This window comes from Suncus etruscus, chromosome 1, assembly GCF_024139225.1.
Source record: "Suncus etruscus isolate mSunEtr1 chromosome 1, mSunEtr1.pri.cur, whole genome shotgun sequence".
NCBI classification, from domain to species: domain Eukaryota; kingdom Metazoa; phylum Chordata; class Mammalia; order Eulipotyphla; family Soricidae; genus Suncus; species Suncus etruscus.
The window spans coordinates 21,720,952-21,739,366 of record NC_064848.1 but is presented as its reverse complement, the minus strand read 5'-3'; positions in this window follow the sequence as shown (position 1 = coordinate 21,739,366).

The window sequence follows — 18,415 nt, the reverse complement described above, 5'->3', positions numbered from 1 at the left end:
GATGAAACCTACTTGATCGTAGTGGATGATCTTTTTAACGAGGCATTGAATCCTATTTGCCAGAATTTTGTTGAGGATCTTTGCATCTGCATTCATCAGCGATATTGGTCTGTAATTTTCTTTTTTTGTAGCATCTCTGTCTGGTTTAGGTATCAAGGTGATGTTGGCTTCATAAAAGCTATTTGGAAGTGTTTCTTCTTGTTCAATTTCATGAAAGAGTCTTGCCAAGATTGGCAGTAGTTCCTCTTGGAAAGTTTGATAGAATTCATTAGTGAATCCATCTGGACCTGGGCTTTTGTTTTTCGGCAGACATTTGATTACTGTTTTAATTTCATCAATGGTGATGGGGGTGTTTAGATATGCTACATCCTCTTCCTTCAACCGTGGAAGATTATAAGAGTCCAAGAATTTATCCATTTCTTCCAGGTTCTCATTTTTAGTGGCGTAGAGTTTTTCAAAGTAGTTTCTGATTACCCTTTGAATCTCTGTCATATCAGTAGTGATCTCTCCTTTTTCATTCCTGATACGAGTTATCAAGTTTCTCTCTCTCTCTTTCTTTGTTAGGTTTGCCAGTGGTCTATCAATCTTGTTTATTTTTTTCAAAGAACCAACTTCTGCTTTCGTTGATCTTTCGGATTGTTTTTTGGGTTTCCACTTCGTTGATTTCTGCTCTCAGCTTTGTTATTTCCTTCTGTCTTCCTATTCTTGGGTCCTTTTGTTGAGCATTTTCTAGTTCTATTAGCTGTGTCATTAAGCTACTCAGGTAAGGTCCTTCTTTCTTCCTGATGTGTGCTTGCAAAGCTATAAAATTTCCTCTCAGTACTGCTTTTGCTGTGTCCCATAAGTTCTGATAATTTGTGTCTTTATTGTCATTTGTTTCCAGGAACCTTTTTATTTCCTCCTTGATTTCATCTTGGACCCACTGGTTATTGAGCATGAGGCTGTTTAACTTCCAGGTGTTAAAGTGTTTCTTCTGAGTCCCTTTGGAGTTCACAAATAATTTCAGAGCCTTGTGGTCAGCGAAGGTAGTCTGCAAAATTTCTATCCTCTTGATCTTATGGAGGTATGTTTTATGTGCCAGCATGTAGTCTATCCTGGAGAATGTCCCATGTACATTGGAGAAGAATGTGTATCCAGGTTTCTGGGGATGGAGTGTCCTATATATATCCACTAGGCCTCTTTCTTCCATTTCTCTTTTCAGGTCTAGTATATTCTTGCTGGGTTTCAGTCTGGTTGACCTATCCAGTGTTGACAAAGCCGTGTTAAGGTCCCCCACAATTATTGTGTTGTTGTTGATATTATTTTTCAGATTTGTCAACAGTTGTATTAAATATTTCGCTGGTCCCTCATTCGGTGCATATATGTTTAGGAGAGTGAATTCTTCCTGCTCTACGTACCCCTTGATTAATATAAAATGTCCATCTTTGTCCCTTACAACCTTCCTGAGTATAAAGTATATTAGTATGGCCACTCCAGCTTTTTTATGGGTGTTGTTTGCTTGGATAATTTTTCTCCAGCCTTTTATTTTGAGTCTATGTTTGTTCTGACTATTCAGGTGCGTTTCTTGTAGGCAGCAGAAGGTTGGATTGAGTTTTTTGATCCATTTAGCCACTCTGTGTCTCTTAACTGGTGCATTTAGTCCATTGACGTTGAGAGAAAGAATTGTCCTGGGATTTAACGCCATCTTTATTTCGAAATTTGGTGTGTCTTTTGGGTAGTCTTATCTTAGATTAGGTCTTTCAGTTTTTCTCTTAAGACTGGTTTTGTGTCTGTGAAGTTTCTGAGCTGTTTTTTGTCTGTGAAACCATGTATTCTTCCGTCAAACCGGAAAGTGAGTTTTGCTGGGTATAGTATTCTGGGTGAAGCATTCATTTCATTCAGTCTTGTCACAATATCCCACCACTGCTTTCTGGCATTGAGTGTTTCTGGTGACAGGTCTGCTGTAAATCTCAGGGAAGCTTGCTTGAACGTGATTTCCCCTTTTGATCTTGCTGTTTTCAGAATTCTGTCTCTATCTGTGGGATTTGTCATTGTGACTAGGATGTGTCTTGGGGTGGTTTTTCTGGGGTCTCTTTTGGTTGGTACTCTTCGGGCATGCAGGATTTGATCACATATATTCTTTAGCTCTGGAAGTTTCTCTTTAATGATGTTCTTGACCATTGATTCTTCCTGGAAATTTTCTTCCTGGGTCTCTGGGACTCCAATGATTCTTAAGTTGTTTCTGTTGATCTTATCATAGACTTCTATTTTCATCTGTTCCTATTCTTTGACTAATTTTTCCATTGTCTGCTCATTTGCTTTAAGTTTTTTGTCCAATCTCTCCTGCTGTATGGAATTGTTATGTATCTCATCTTCCACAGCACCAAGTCTATTCTCAACTTCTGATACCCTGTCCCAAAGCTTATCCATTTTGTCATTCACTTCGTTTACTGACTTTTTTCAGTCCTGTTAGTTGACATGTTATTTCAGTTTGGAGTTTTGTGATTTCTGTCTTCATATTTTCTTGGTTCTTATTAGTGTTCTGTTCAACTCGATCCATGGTTTCTTGGAGTCCGTTGAGCATCTTCCATATTGCTAGTCTAAAGTCCTTTTCTGAGAGGTTGATTAATTGGTTGGTCATTATCTGGTCCTCAGAATTGTCATCTTCATTCTCTATGTCTGATGCTGGCCTGCGTTGTTTCCCCATTGTCACACTTGTATTGTGGGTTTTTCTACGTGTTGTGGTGGTATTCATTGTCTATATGATGCAGGCAGCACATTCCTCTGGCTCCTCCCTTTCTGGATGGGCTGACTTGCCTCTAAGGGAGGGGAGACCTCCGTGGATGAAGCCTCACACTGGGTCAAATCTTAGGCCCGAGCATGCAACAGAGAAGACAGTCCGGAGAGAAATGTTTGCTTCTGTGATATAGCACCGTTCTTAGTGTAATTTTTCCTTCTTGTTGCAATGGTGTTCTTTCCTTAGAAAGAGTGCAAGGCCGCGTAGCGAAGCAGAGTGGCTGTGCTCCGCTGGAGCCTCTTTTTGCCCCACTCGCAAGAGTTTCACGCAAGAGGACAGTAGACAGACATATACAGGTCAAACTCACAGTTTTTCACAGTTGGGCCCCACTGGGCCGGTGTACTTTCGTGGGTTTTCCCCGCCTGGTGTCACACACAGGGAGCCGGCTTTTGCAAAGTCTTGCCGGTTTTCATCACCATGAGTACTATTATCCAATAGTTACATTTTAAATAGGCAAAAGAAATGGGTAATAATCAATGTTAATAATATATTTTTAAATCAATATTAATAATATATTTTTAAATCAATGTTAATAATATATTTTAATCAATGTTAAGAATATATTTCATTTTGGGCCTGGAGAGATAGCACAGCGGCGTTTGCCTTGCAAGCAGCCGATCCAGGACCAAAGGTGGTTGGTTCGAATCCCGGTGTCCCATATGGTTCCCCGTGCCTGCCAGGAACTATTTCTAAGCAGACAGCCAGGAGTAACCCCTGAGCAATGCCGGGTGTGACCCCCCCCCAAAAAAAAGAATATATTTCATTTCATCAGACATGTCTGCCTGAAATGTTATAATTTTAATATGAAATTATTAAAAATTTTTTATTTTATTTATTTATTTATTTTTGGATTTTGGGCCACACCTGGCATCAGGGGATACTCCTGACTCTGCACTCAGAAGTTACTCCTTACGACTCAGAAGACCATATGGGATGCTGGTGATTGAAGCCAGGCCAGCTGTGTGCAAGGCAAATGCCCTCTCGGCTGTGCTATTGTTCTAGCCCCAAATTGTTATTTCTATATCAAGTATTCAAAATATGAGGTGATTTTAGTTATTATGCATGTTAATTTTCACCAGTTACATTTTAAGAGTTCAGTAATCCCAGAGCTAGTAGCTCTTGTACTAAGGTACTTTTTAAAGCTGATCTTATAAACCTTGTTCACCTTTCTGTTAATGAATGAATGCCTTTGATCTTTGCATGAGCCCAGGGTCTTCAGGCATATTGCAAGAAAAGGAACACCAGCTGGCATTAAGTTGGAAGGAACTCCAGCAGTCCCTACATAGTCAGAGCAAGTGCCTTGACTTGCAAACATTTGGAGGAATCAGTTTTCCTCTCTAAAAAATGGGAGGGCGAACTAGATGAAATTAAAGGGCTACTATAGTAATGAATGACCCTAAGCTTTTCTCCAGCCTGGTCAGTTTTTTTAGGTGTAAGGACAATAGTTGGCCCTCTGCCAAAAGGATGGGCTGTTGCTGGTTTGCCCAGCATAGAGCACCAGAGAGCCTTTCTTTAGAAACTGACTTTCATGTTCCAGGGGACCTAAAGTTCCAGTCTTTGTTCTCTGAGGAGTACCACAGTTCCACCCAAAGCCAAGCTGGCACCTGAGGAGTTCATAGTAAGAGCCACAAACTAACTTCCCTGGGTGGCATGGTCCAGGCAGTGCTTTATTTAGATGAATCCACACAGAGCTGCTACAGTTGAGTTTGGGCATATGATTATATGGTTTTGATGTTATGTGGAATTCCGAGAAGTTGAGAACTATGAGTACCAAATTTACTCTACCTTGCCTTGATTTCCCCTTGTCTCAAATTGAAAGTAAAACTTTTAAATAACTTGTAGGTTTAATGATCCTACCTTGGTCCCTCGATCTTTTTTTTTTTTTTTTTTTTTTTTGGTCACATCTGGTGGTGCTCAGGGGTTATTCCTGGCTGCTCTGTGCTCAGAAATCGCTCCTGGCAGGCTGAAGGAACATGGGATGCCGGGATTCGAACTGGGATTCGTCAGGGTTGGCCACATGAAGGCAAAGCCCTACGACTGTACTAACACTCGGCCCCTACGTTCATTTTTTGTAAAAAAAAGGAAACACAATTACTGTAATATTTTATAAATTAAGGTTCAAAGCACATTGAGTCTAAAAACAGCTTAGAAATCAGGTGAGCTTATCGACAGGAAGCTCACCACAAAGAGTGATGAGTGCAGTTAGAGAAATAACTACATTGAGAACTTTCATGAAAACGTGAATGAATGAGAGAAGTAGAAAGCTTGTCTAGAGTACAGGTGAGGGTGGGGTGGGGAGGAGGGAGAATTGGGACACTGGTGATGGGAATGTTGCACTGGTGAAGGAGGGTGTTCTTTACATGACTGAAACCCAAATACAATCATATTTGTATTTAAGGTGTTTAAATAAAGATTTTAATAAAAAAGATAAAAGTAACCTAAAAAAATCAGGTGAGATTACAAGCTATTTTTTCCCTGAAAATCTAGAAGTGTTCAGGAAATCATATGGCTCTGAGTAGCCTAGGAGAGAGAAGAAAAAGAAGGGAAATGGCAAGTTTCAGGTTGTTCATCAAACCCTCGTAGATAGAGAGGCAAAACCATTGAAGGGAGAATTCTCCTGACCGTTAGCATTTTCCAGCTCTCTTAAGGTATTCTGCAGAAGAAGCAGGGTTCATTCTGGTTGAGTAACTCTACATGAGTGAGGAGGAACCAGTTCCTAGGCCATCTTCATGCAAGGCAGTGTCTGAGACATACACCTGAAGTTAATACAATGCTATTTCCCTGCATTGCCTCTAAAAAGAAACATTCCTCCCAGAATTATTTAGAAATCATCATTGCTAGAGTCCTGAGCTAGACATTCTGAGCTTAGCACGGGGCTGGAAAGATATTATGGTGTGTAAGGTGCTTGCTTTGCATGTAGCTGACCAGGTTCAATCCCCAGCATCCCATATGAATGAAGTGGTAGGAGTAACCTCTGAGCATTGCTGGGTATGGCCCAAAATTCAAACAAAAAAATCAAGAGTTATACACACAAACAGATATAGTTGCACATATATACATATGTATGCACACAAACATATAAACCTGGTAAAAATGAAAAATACTCTAAAAAGCAAATGCGCATCCATTCATAGCTGAATACCAATCTGTAATCAGTATAGGCATCACAAAAGGATGTACTGTTTTCTTTCAAAGATGCTTCAGCTGAAGACAAGGCAAAAAGGCAGAAAAGCCTGTGGCTTCAAAACGAAAAAAGGGCTAGAATATAATTGCTATAAATACTGTGTTGATGTGTTGAGTTTAAAAATATTTTGGTATGTTCCAATACATGGAAAACAAAATGCTGTGAATCATTGTCCTGAATAAACTGTTCAGTGTGATTATATATATCTTGGTGTTCACTTGGCCAGGTCACCTTCAAAAGTTTACATAATAATACACAAAGAACAGAAAGTTACCAAAGAATCTAGAATGAGCAGGGAGGGGGGAGAGAGGGGGGGGAAAAAAAACCTCTCTTAGAGCAGAGTCATTGGGAGGAAAAGTGAGAGAGGGAAAGGTTTATGTGAGGCTCACCAAACTTCAGGCCCATCTAGGTTTCTGCCGGGAGAATTCACATGCTGTGCAGTCCACTCTAGTAGCCCTGAAATCAGATGAATGTGACTACAGGATTGGCCTTTTCATTTTGTTTCACTTCATTTCATATAAATTCATTTAGATTAAAACAGCTATGTGATTTCATGGCTACACCATTAATCAGTGTAGCACTGAGGTTTGCAATATGTGGGTGGGAATTAGTGTAATGGAGCTAGGAATGCTTAGAAATAGGAAAAGAAAATGAGGGCAAATAAAGTAGAATGAGGAAAGAAGAGAGGAAAGGAAACAAGAGGAAAGGAAGCTACTGGGTCTAAAAGGAGAAAAAAAAGTGAAGAGAATAAAAAACAGCCAAGTATACAAATTAAGTGAAGGAGCTATGCAAAGAATAAGAGAGAAGCAATTAGAAAGGCAGACAGCAAAGGGCAATTAAGTGATACCATGTGAGTGACCTGTTTTGCTCTAGGGACTTCCCACCACCCACTCTGGTCAGTGTATTAAACTCTGTGCCCAGAATGATGTCTGCATCAAAACTTAGCCTGAGGACTTGGTGATCTTTGGGTCTAAACTCACCCATCTATGAAGGCAGCAGGAAGCCTTAGCAGAAAGCTAAGGACTTTTCTGCCCTAAAGTTTGAAATAAAACCTGTCTTCTAAGAGAAACCACATTGGTGATACGCCACTAGGTGTCACCATTAGCCAAAATGGTTTATATCTATATATTTAAATATATTTCCTGAAATATTTGGTGAAAGTATTTTCTTGAATATCTGCACAATACAATTTATTGGTCTATTTTATCACCAAAGTAAAGTGACTGGGAGCCCATTCAATTAAAATTCTAATTTTGTTTATTTTCTTTCCAGCTAAACATGGGCTAAGTATAGATAGTACAGAGGAAGGTGGGTGCTTGCCTTGCATGCAGCCCACCTATGTTGATCTTTGGTATCCCATATGATATTCTGAGCACAACCAGGAATAGTTTCTGAGCCAGGAGATGGGAGTAACCCCTGAGCAAAATCCCCAAATAAAATAAAATAAAAGGGGGTTAAGTGCTATAAACAGGACATGTATGCGCATTAACTTGCTTGCTCATTTATGCATTATTTTCTCTATACCAAGTAGAATACATGTATAACTATTCATGTGGTGGACTACACAATCCCACCGTTCTCATAGATTTCCATGTGAATTGTGTTCCCTGAAGCACTTCAATCCAGTGTCTCTGTATGTCTGGTATGGGACATGGAGTAAAATTCTTGAGAAAGAAAGTGTCTGCTTTTTAATTCCTGTGTTCACTTTCTTTTTTGGGAGTGTTGGTAGGGTGGTCACACCTGATGGTGCTTAGGGATTATTTCTGATTCTGTACTCAGGGATTACTTCTAGTAATCTTTGGGGACCCTATTGGGTGCCAAAATTTGAACCAGGGTAAGCTGATTGCAATACAAGTGCCCCACTGCCATGCTATCTCTCTGGTCCCTATATCTACTTTCTTAAGAAAGATGATCACAGAATCCAAAAACTTCGTTGAAACTGCAAACTTCTCAACACTGAATAAATTTTTTTACATAAATCATATTTTGTTGATTATAATGTAGAAATGTACAGGTCATAGTTAGCTAACATGAAGGATTTTCAGAAATGAACTCAATAATGCAATACATACCTAGGTAAGGAAGCAGTAAATTGTACCCCAGAAGTCCTCCTGGTTCCCCTTTCCATTCTTATAGCTAATCACTTTCTTTTTTACTTTAATTTTATTAAAACTATTGTGATTTACGAAGTCCTTCATAGTTGAGTTTCAGACATACAATGAATCAGGGACAATCTCACCACCAGTGTCAACTTTCTTCCATCATTACCCCCCAAGTAATCCCCCTCAGCCCCTTAACCTGTCAGTATAACAGATCCCTTTTCCCTTTTAAGTTTAGATTGTTAAAGTTTGGGTCTGTCCTTTAACACAACAATGCACCTGAAACCACTTGGCTCCTGAATCCCTTCCTTTCATACTTGTGTTTCTCTTTTTCTCCTCCTCCACTCAGTTTCTTTGCTTTTCTTTACTATACTCTGGGATCAAGGGTGTTCAAGATAGCTTCCATTTAGATCATTGCATTTCTTCATGCAGTTATTCTAAATACCTCATATAGATTATATCATCTGTATTTATCCTACTTCTGGCTGGCTTACTTCATTTAACATAATATCTTCTGGTTCCATTCATGTTGCAGAAAATTGCATTGTTGCATACTATCTTTCGGCTATATAGTATTCCATTTGTGTATATGTATCACATCTTCATGATCCACTCATCTGTTGCTGGACATTTAGGTTGATTCCAAATCTTGGCTATTATACTGATTGCTCCAATAAATAGTGATGTGCTTACATCCTTTAGGCTGAATGTTTTTGAGGATAGATACCCAAAGAGGGATTGCTGGGTTGTGTGGCAGCTCAATTTTGAGTTGACACTTAATAAAATTTTGAGTTATCCATATTGCTTTACTTTCATTTCTTTCTACTATACTTTTGCTTTTTTTTTGAGAAAGGAATGCTCCTCTCTGGACCAATATCCTTAAATCTGTCATATTTAGATCCAGCCTTTCATTAGAAAAGAGGGAAAGCAACTGAACATGACTCTGGGGACCATGGAACTTAATAACTGACTGTTGATGGAAGTTCACCCAGATGGCAGTTTTGCTACACATCATCCCTCATGCTCTGGCAGGATAGCTTTCAGTCCTTTTTGTTAAATAGGAGCACCAACCAGTGAGGCTTTGAGTCAGGTGCCACTAGGGGTTCCCTCAGCTGGACTGAGGGAGGGGATAAGGTGTAAGCATCAAATTCAGACGTGTGCTTTTTCATTTCCAGCATATCCCAAGCCCTGTTGAATAACAATCAAATCAAGTTGAGTCCAGGTGGATTGTGTCAATGAAGGGTCACTGCTGCCATCTTCTTCTGAAGCGAATCAATCTATTTTTTCCTTAGCACTGTTTCTGCAAAATGATGCTTAAACTTACTTTACTACCACATGACTAATTTATCTCACATTTTTAGACTTTCTTTTCAAAATAAGAGTGTTACTTTAAAAATAAATGTACTGAATGGATATGGAGAGTATGAAATGAGTCAGAGGGAGAGGGATAGACATAGAATGATTACAGTCATTTGTGGAATAAAAAAAAAAAGATAGTATGGTGACAATATCAGAGACAGTAAAGACAGGGGCCAGGAGGAACAGTCCACAGTAGGAAGCTTGCCACAAATAGTGAGGAAGTTCTGTTAGGGCAGTGAAGGGACCACACTGACAATGATAGTTGAAGATGACCACTCTGGACAAGAACTGGATGTTGAAGAGGGAAAACATGATATGCATTATACCCCCTCAGTAACAGTCTTGAAAAACACAGTGCCTGAAAAAAAAGAGAAAGAGAGAGAGAGAAACAGAGAGAGAGAGAGAGAGAGAGAGAGAATATGTCCAGGGTGAGGGAGAAAGAAACTGGAAAATGTGCACTGATGAAGAGTGTTGTTCATTATATGACTGAAACTCAATCATGAACAACTTTGCAACTGTAGAAGAAAAGCAATTGTATTATGAACAACCTTGTAAACAAGATGTTTAAATGAAGTAATTTTTAAAAAAAAATCTAATAAAAGCAAAATTAAAAAAGAAATGTACATTTATCTTGTCACCTTCACCTGTAAACAGATACATTTATGAGCAATATTCAGGGATGCTCTTCAAAGGTGGAACCAGAACCATTCTTCAGGAGCAAAGGTTCAGGAACATCTGTATACTGTAATGCTATTCAATAAGACAACAGATATTGTGGCAGAAATGCAAATTGCTGAGGGTCAAGAGTGCTCAGAAATATGTGTGCTTGTGCATTTGGGAGTGAGTATACCTGATCTGTGGAAAAGAAGTTTCTAGATGAGGCAAGATAGATTGCTTAGTAGCTAGAGCTGGGAAAGCAGGTTTATTACATGGATAAAAGTTAAATTGAATTCCTAAAACCATCAACAAAGGTGAACTTCCTATGAGTTAAAATGATGAATTTAAATATAATAATTGAGTCCACAACGTAAGGACAGAGAAATATAGATAGCATATTTATGATCTTAAAAATGTGGAGGCCCTAAAAATAAAGTCACAGGGCTAATAAAATTGAAAATTTTCTGTTTATAAAAATCAATAATAATGAAGGATATCATCAAAATTGGCTATTAGGTGAAAAAAATTTTATTTTACCAATTAATACAGTTGTTTCAGGAATTAAATGTTCAATCACCAATCCCACTACCAGTGTGACCTTCCCTCCAGCTGTGTTCCATTCCTTACCCACTACCCTAATTTGCACCCTTGCAGGCACAAACAAATTCATTTCATATTGTTTGTTACAACAGAAAGGCAAATAGAATTATCAAAACCGATCAATAAGGGTCAATTTGAAATAATTGTTATATCTTTCTATATATATATATATATATATATAGTGATGTTACTAAAGTCACTGGCTAAGGAGTTACTGGACTGTGGTTGGTTTTGTTGAACAGTCTGTACTGTTTAGGCTCACTGATCTTGGTGTTCTTGCACATAACTTTCCCTTCAGATTTCCTGTGATCCTACTGGGCTGACACTGAAATTTTGAGGTGTTGTTTGACTGCATAAGGCCACTTGGTCTAGGAACTAGATTTGGAACAAATTTGGTAGCTTGGCAGTTTGATGAAATTAAGTTGTGGAGCTGGGCTGTTTCTGTCTGAGGTGTTGGGTGTGGTTGTGAGCTGCTGTGCCGACAGAAAGAGAATGTTCTCCCACCCTTTCTGAGAAGGCCTTACTGTTTTCAGCCTGGACCAGACCACCTGGGAAGAATCTGTGGCCATCTTTTTTTTTTTTTGAGCTTAGTAAAGGAATTGGGCCATTTTCTGTGGAGAAGATGGTGGGTGTGGGTGGAGGCTGCTTATTTTTTAGATGATGACTGAGCTGGAGGGGAGTTGTGGTGTGGGAACTTTTGAGAATTTGTTGTTGTTGTTTCTAAAACCAGTAAGGATTCTAGCCTAGGCTATATAAATTCTATAAATCAATCAGAAAAAAGAAGCCTGATGGGAATGTTGCACTGGTGAAGGTGGGTGTTCTTTATATGACTAAAACCCAACTACAATCATATTTGTAAATCAAGGTGTTTAAATAAAGATATTTAAAAAAAAAGAAAAAAAAAGTCAAAAGAATACTGGACAAATGATATGACTTGCACATGAATATTGTTTTATTCAAACCACTAGGTATTAGAGACATACTTATTAAAACAATAGCAAGATATCTTTATTAATTTATGAAATTGCCAAAAATCATGATATTGGTCAATTCATGAAAGTAAAACCTTTTGCTGGTTGGGAGGGGAAATGTATTGGTAGCTATTCAGTGTAAGTGTGAATTGAATAGAGCTGGACACTGAAAGATGAGCTCAGATTTGATCTAGCACTATTATTTTTTTTATAAATTTTATTGAGACCAATGTGAATTACAAATCTTTCATAGTTATATTTAAGGTATATAGTGACAGTGAATTAGGGCAATTCCTACCACCTATTGTTGACCTCCCTCTGCCCCTATTCCCAGCATGCATTCCATTCTTCCACCCTTAGGTCCCTGGACTGCTAGTGTAATAGGTCCCTTTTTTGTATAGCTTGTTGTGGTTTGAGTCTCTTGATTCTATTGTCATTGCTTTGGGTTGGGTATTTTGGTCTGATCACTTTTTATTTCCACTCAGTATTCGTAAGACTCCTTGCCCCTGGTACTATCTATTTTTTTCTTCATTCTTCTTTTTCTTTAATTTATGAGGCAGAACAAGATGATTCATGTTCTATGGTTCTGTTAGAAAAAAAAAAAGTGGGGAGGAGTCCCTGTCTAGAAGCTATAAATATAAATTTAAAAGAAGAAAAAAAAAAAAGAAAAACCAAACCAAAACAAAACAAATTCTAGTAACTATTTTAAAAGAAGGCACTAACAAGCAAACTTTTGATAGTAAATAAAGATAAAATGGGGCTGGAGAGATAGCACAGAGGTAGGGCATTTGCCTTACACAAAGCAGTTCCAGGATGGACTGTGGTTGGAATCCCGGCATATTATATGGTCCCCTGAGTCAGCCAAGAGTGATCTCTGAGTGCAGAGCCAGGAGTAACCCCTGAGTGCTGCTGGGTATGACCCAAAACCCCCCAAAAAACTAAAATAAAGTAAAGATAAAACAGTAATATTATGATTCTAGTATCCTAATTCTGGAATTTATTCAAGCACTGAAGATATATCTATTGCTCCATTTTCTTTTTTGTTGTTGTTGTTGTTGTTGTTGTTGTTCACACCTGGCAACACTCAGGCATTACTCTTAGTTCTATGCTCAGATATCACTCCTGGCAGGCTCTGGGAACCATATGGGATGCTGGGATTTGAACCACTGACCTTCTGCAAAAAAGGTAAATGCCTTACCTCCAAGCTATCTCTCCCACTCCATTTCATCACTATGTTTACAATTACTTATATAATAATTCTCAGTTGCTAAGATTTAGAAACAACTTGCATTCATTGACAAACAATAGATAAATTGTGATGTACATAAACAATGGGTACTACACAGCTGTAAGTAAGCCAGAAGAAGAAGGATAAATACAGAATGATAGCACTTTTCTGAGGTACTGAGAATATACACCATACATACATATAATACTCCAAGAACAAATACAATGGTCTAATAGGGGAGATTTATGTTTTTCTAAGAAAAAGCTTTCAAAAATACAGACTGTCTTCTCTCAAAGTGCCCGTGACTGTAACTATTCTCTCCTCACTTCTGTTGTTTCCTCCTTTGCTCATCCTTTTCTTTTTTTTTTTTTTTTTTTTTTTTGGTTTTTGGGTCACACCCTGTGAGGCTCAGGGGTTACTCCTGGCTATGCACTCAGAAGTTGCTCCTGGCTTCTTGGGGGACCATATGGGACGCCGGGGAATCGAACCGCGGTCCATCCTAGGCTAGCACAGGCAAGGCAGGCACCTTACCTCCAGCGCCACCGCCCGGCCCCTGCTCATCCTTTTCATCTGCATCATTTCCTTTTTTTAGTTTCTCTGACAGCAGCTCTCCTAATGGTTCCTTGCTTGATTCAAGTTTTCTAAACCTGAGGGTCTCCTCCTCCTCTTTAACTTGCTTTTAATCTTCTTCGGTAGACTTTTATTGAACCCCCTCTCACTTCTAGTCACCTTTTCTCATTCCTGCATGTGGATTTATTGCTCACTGTAGTGTCCATCTACTATAATTCTTTGCACATCTCAGAAGTACTGAGAAATAACGAGGCTCTAGAGTCTAGATCTTACTTCTACATGACCACAGGTGAACCTTCTGCTTTGCTTGGCCCTCCTGGTGATCCCTGCTAGCCTTCACCTCCTTTATTACTTCTAAGAAAAAAAAAATGTGTCTTAATGTTTTTAAAATTACTTAACTATTTTAGGGGCTTGAGAGACAGTGCAATGAATAGGATGTTTGACTTGCAAATGGCTAATTCAGCTTCATCCCCCTGAATCCTATACGGTCTCCTAAACCTGAGTACAGCGAGATAGGTAGTTGTGTTGTTTCTATATCTTGGGTATTGTACTAAATGAGGCAATGAACATAACTGTGTATATATCCTTCCAAATTAATATTTTTGTGCCTGGGGGATAGATGCCAAGAAGCGGTTTTATGGAGTCTAATATGGGAGTTCTATTCCTAGTTTTGGAAAAATTTCCAAATTACTTTTATAGAGACTACACCAGGTGATATTCCCACGTATAGTGAGTGTGAGTTTTTCTCACCACAACCCCCCAACGCTGGTTGCCGGACTAGTGTTGCCAGACCTTTCAACATACAGCAAGGTAGCAACAAAGGTCCAAAAGCAACATAATGGGAGACCTGATTCACACAATTGGGTTGGGATGGGGCCAGGGGTTGAGAGGGAGAGGCGCTGTGATCCTGAGGGGAGAGAGGTGGGTATACTGGTGATGGGTGTGATGTTAGAATTATGTGCATGAGAAACTGTATTTAATATTATTTTAAACCATAGAATCTTTTTTTTTAATTTTTATTTTGACCATATTGGCTTACATATCTTTCATAGTAGTATTTTAGGTACATATTATCATTGAATCAGGGGGATTCCCATCACCAAATTTGTCCTCCCTCCACACACACCCCCCTGCCCCATTCCCTTCCTGCAACCCATATCCCCCACATTCACACCCCCCCCGGGCTGTGACTAGCTTGCTACTAGTGATCATATGTCTGTTTGGCCCTGGTACCCTCCCTTGTTTCCCCCTCTATTTGAGAGGCGGAGCTAGATAGTTCTAGTTATGTTTAAACCATAGAATCTTAATCAATTAAAATGATTTTTTTTTTTTTGGTTTTTGGGTCACACCCGGCGGTGCTCAGAGGTTACTCCTGGCTGTCTGCTCAGAAATAGCTCCTCAGGCACGGGGGACCATATGGGACACCGGGATTCGAACCAACCACCTTTGGTCCTGTATCGGCTGCTTGCAAGGCAAACGCCGCTGTGCTATCTCTCCGGGCCCAATTAAAATGATTTTAAAGAAAAGAAAAGAAACCTTGATCTGTTTTAAATTCCTGTCTTCATGACTTCTGCCTTTCTGAAACTTGGCCTAAGATGCTAATGATGTGAAAATTATTGGGAGCATATAAGACTGTGGGAAAGTCATTATGACCTAGTGTTGATTTTTAAATGCAACCTGCAAAGTGACCTTTTTACTGATAGTAACTGGATACTTTTTAATACAGGGACAGGAACAAGAATGGAATGTGCAATAATGAAGAGTGATCCTCAGATAAGACCAACCACCTCAAAAGAACTTTGCATATTAAAAGAATTTGACTGTGAGAGCTCACTGTTCCGGTCTAACATTTTACATTCAGTTTTTGGTCGTGGCCAGATGAGTTTTGGACAGCATCAGACTCTGGTTGAATGGTCATAAATGAAAAGTCCCTCTTCCTGCAGAGGGCAGGAAGTTCTCTTTCACTTCCTATGAACCACTTCATTGCAGAAAACTACAAGTTAGGGCGTTTCCTTGCCCAGTTTCTCTCTGCCCTCTCTCTGACTTCTTACCTTTTCTCTTATGCTGTGGCTAGTCATAAGAAAGCTATTTTTGATGAAATTGATCTTGGAACTGATTGCCCTTTTTTATGAATCAGGTCTCTGTAGATTGTTTTTCTTAAAATTAAAACCCAATGATCCTTCTTTTTATAGATAGCACTGATGCCTCCACTAAACACAAACCAGAACTCTCTGATTACAAGAACCCACATCCATGTGATCTCAGATTATAGTGTCCTTCCTCATGGCTCTAAAAGAAATGAATAAATTTACACTGGAATCAAGTAGTACTGTCTCCCTATTTTAAAAATGGCATTACTTGGCTCTTACTTCCTGCAGTTGAGAGAATGAGAGTCTCCAAAACAAAGGAAATTATTTAGCTTCCCCAACAATGTTGTACTTCTGTGTATAGGAATATTGCCTGGCTTCAAGATATCAAGCATATTCTGTGGTTCTCAGTTTCTTTCTGTAGGCATCATTGCTTCAGTAGCAAGACTGACTTGTTATGACAACATTGATGGTCTTTAATGGTAGAAGAGTAGGGGAAAGTGGAAACCTTTTCTCATTCTTCTCTGAAGAGCCATAGGAGTCAGAGAGGTTGCTCAAAACATGGAGGTTGCTGGGGTTGCTCAAACCAAGGGATTTGGTGGGGTTGTTTAAACTAGGGAAGTTGCTTGGATTGCTCAAACCAGGGTAGTTGGTAGAGTTGCTTAAATTAGGAATAATGGGGTGAAATTGACCCCTATCATCCAGTCAACACTTATCCTAGTCAGAACTTTCTGTTTGTAGACAGTGCTTATTACAAAACACAGTGCTGGGTTCTTTACAGGTCTAGCTTATTATATTTACTCTCTCTTATTTCCCTTTGGAGTATTCTTATACTCATTTCTTTAAAAAAAGAATGAGCAAAAATTGGAGAAATAGTATAGGGTGTATTAGGAGTAAGGCATGTTGTCAATTCCACTTTGATCCTTAGCACAGAGTATGGTTCCCTGGACACTGTCAGGAGTAACCCTTGAACACAGAGCTAGGAATAGTCCCTCTTCCAACCAAAGACATAAATAGAGGAAACTGAGACTCAACAAGGTTGTGACATGCCCGAGACAACACAGATGTGAATGGCAAAACTGAATTTCAAATTCCATGTTGATGTGGTGTTAAAGCTCTCTGTTCCTTTAGGTAGAGATAGTCAGAATTGATATTAGAACTATTCATTTTGACACCTGGAAATTGATCAAGTGAGTGCAACTTGGTTTAAAATGGCAGATAAGAGAGTGAAAGAATACAGTGCTTCAGGCTGGGAAGAAGTAGCATACCAATTCTCTTGTGTTAGAGATGAGTGAATTCAATCAGCAGGTGTGAAAGGTGAATTGGATGTGAGAAATCTCAGGCTGTTAGAATCTAATTATAGCTCCTAGAGGCCTTGGTGTCAGCAAACCATGATTTTCAGAGTGACTTGCCTGAAAAGAGGTAATACATTGCAGCAAAGTTTATTTTCACTTAAAACGCTAACTTTCACTCTTCATGGATTGCTTGATTATGGTCATTTTTAAATTATCCATGCAGGGTATGATTATAAAATTCCTGATGAAAAGCCATTATTCCCTATTCGACAGAAGGAGCAGGGGAAGAGTTCAGTGGATAGGTGAGTGGAATGGACTTGACAGATTCCCTGGAAATGGGTAGGGGCTGAATGAGAATTTTAGGCCCCTCATTGGAATCCAGCTTTTGTTTTCTTAGACAGTAAACCAAAGTTGAGATCAAAACTAGTTTCTTTCTTGGAAATGATACCTTTTAAACACATAAAATTTTGTGTTTTTGTTTTGCTTTCTAAAAAATATTTACACATATAGCCCATCCCACATCCACAACCTGTGTGAGATTAGAAATTCTTTTTCGGGGCCTGCGAGGTGGCGCTAGAGGTAAGGTATCTGCCTTGCAAGCGCTAGCCAAGAAAAGATCTCGACTGCGTTTCGATCCCCAGAGTCCCATATGGTCCCCACAAGCCAGGGGCAATTTCTGAGCACTTAGCCAGGAGTAACCCCTGAGCATCAAACAGGTGTGGCCCGAAAAACCAAAAAAAAAAAAAAAAAGAAATTCTTTTTCACATGGAGAATCAAACCAATGGCCATGTGAGAGATATGAATTCTACCACTGAACCCAGATCTTACAGGTCAAAACCAGGCCTATACTGAGGGAGAGATTGTCTAAGTCTAGAGTTTGGAGTGGGTCCTGGCAGGTCATGAGTCTGGCTTCTTTCCCTGGGTCATGTTGCCTTTAACTGATCCTGCTGAAACTGAGTAGGTAGTGAGGGTTCACACAGAGGTCACGACACTGAGCCACAGCTGCAAAGGTGAAGATCCAGAAGGAACTAAAGCCACAAAGCTTACAGTATTTTCAAAGACCTTGACATTTGCACTGGGCTCCTTGAGTCCCTACACGACGTGGCCAGGAAGTTCTTTAGCCAAATTCTTGACAAAGTATTCCTATAAATTCTCCTTCCTTTTACTTATTCTCGACCTTCTGCTTCCTCTTTCCATTTGACCCTGCACTTCTTTTCTTTGGTTAAAGCAGAGCTCATTAGCACAGCAAGGAAGGACATATCCTTGGGTTCCTCTTCTTTTTTTTTTTTTTAATTTTTTTACTTAAACAACTTTATTACATACATGATTGTGTTTGGGTTTCGATCATAAAAGGAACACCACCCATCACCAGTGCAACATTCCCATCACCAATGTCCCAAATCTCCCTCCTCCCCACCCAACCCCCGCCTGTACTCTAGACAGGCTTTCTATTTCCCTCGTACATTCTCATTATTAGGATAGTTCAAAACGTAGTTATTTCTCTAACTAAACTCATCCCTGTTTGCGGTGAGCTTCATGAGGAGAGCTGAAACTTCCAGCTCTTTTCTCTTTTGTGCCTGAAAATTATT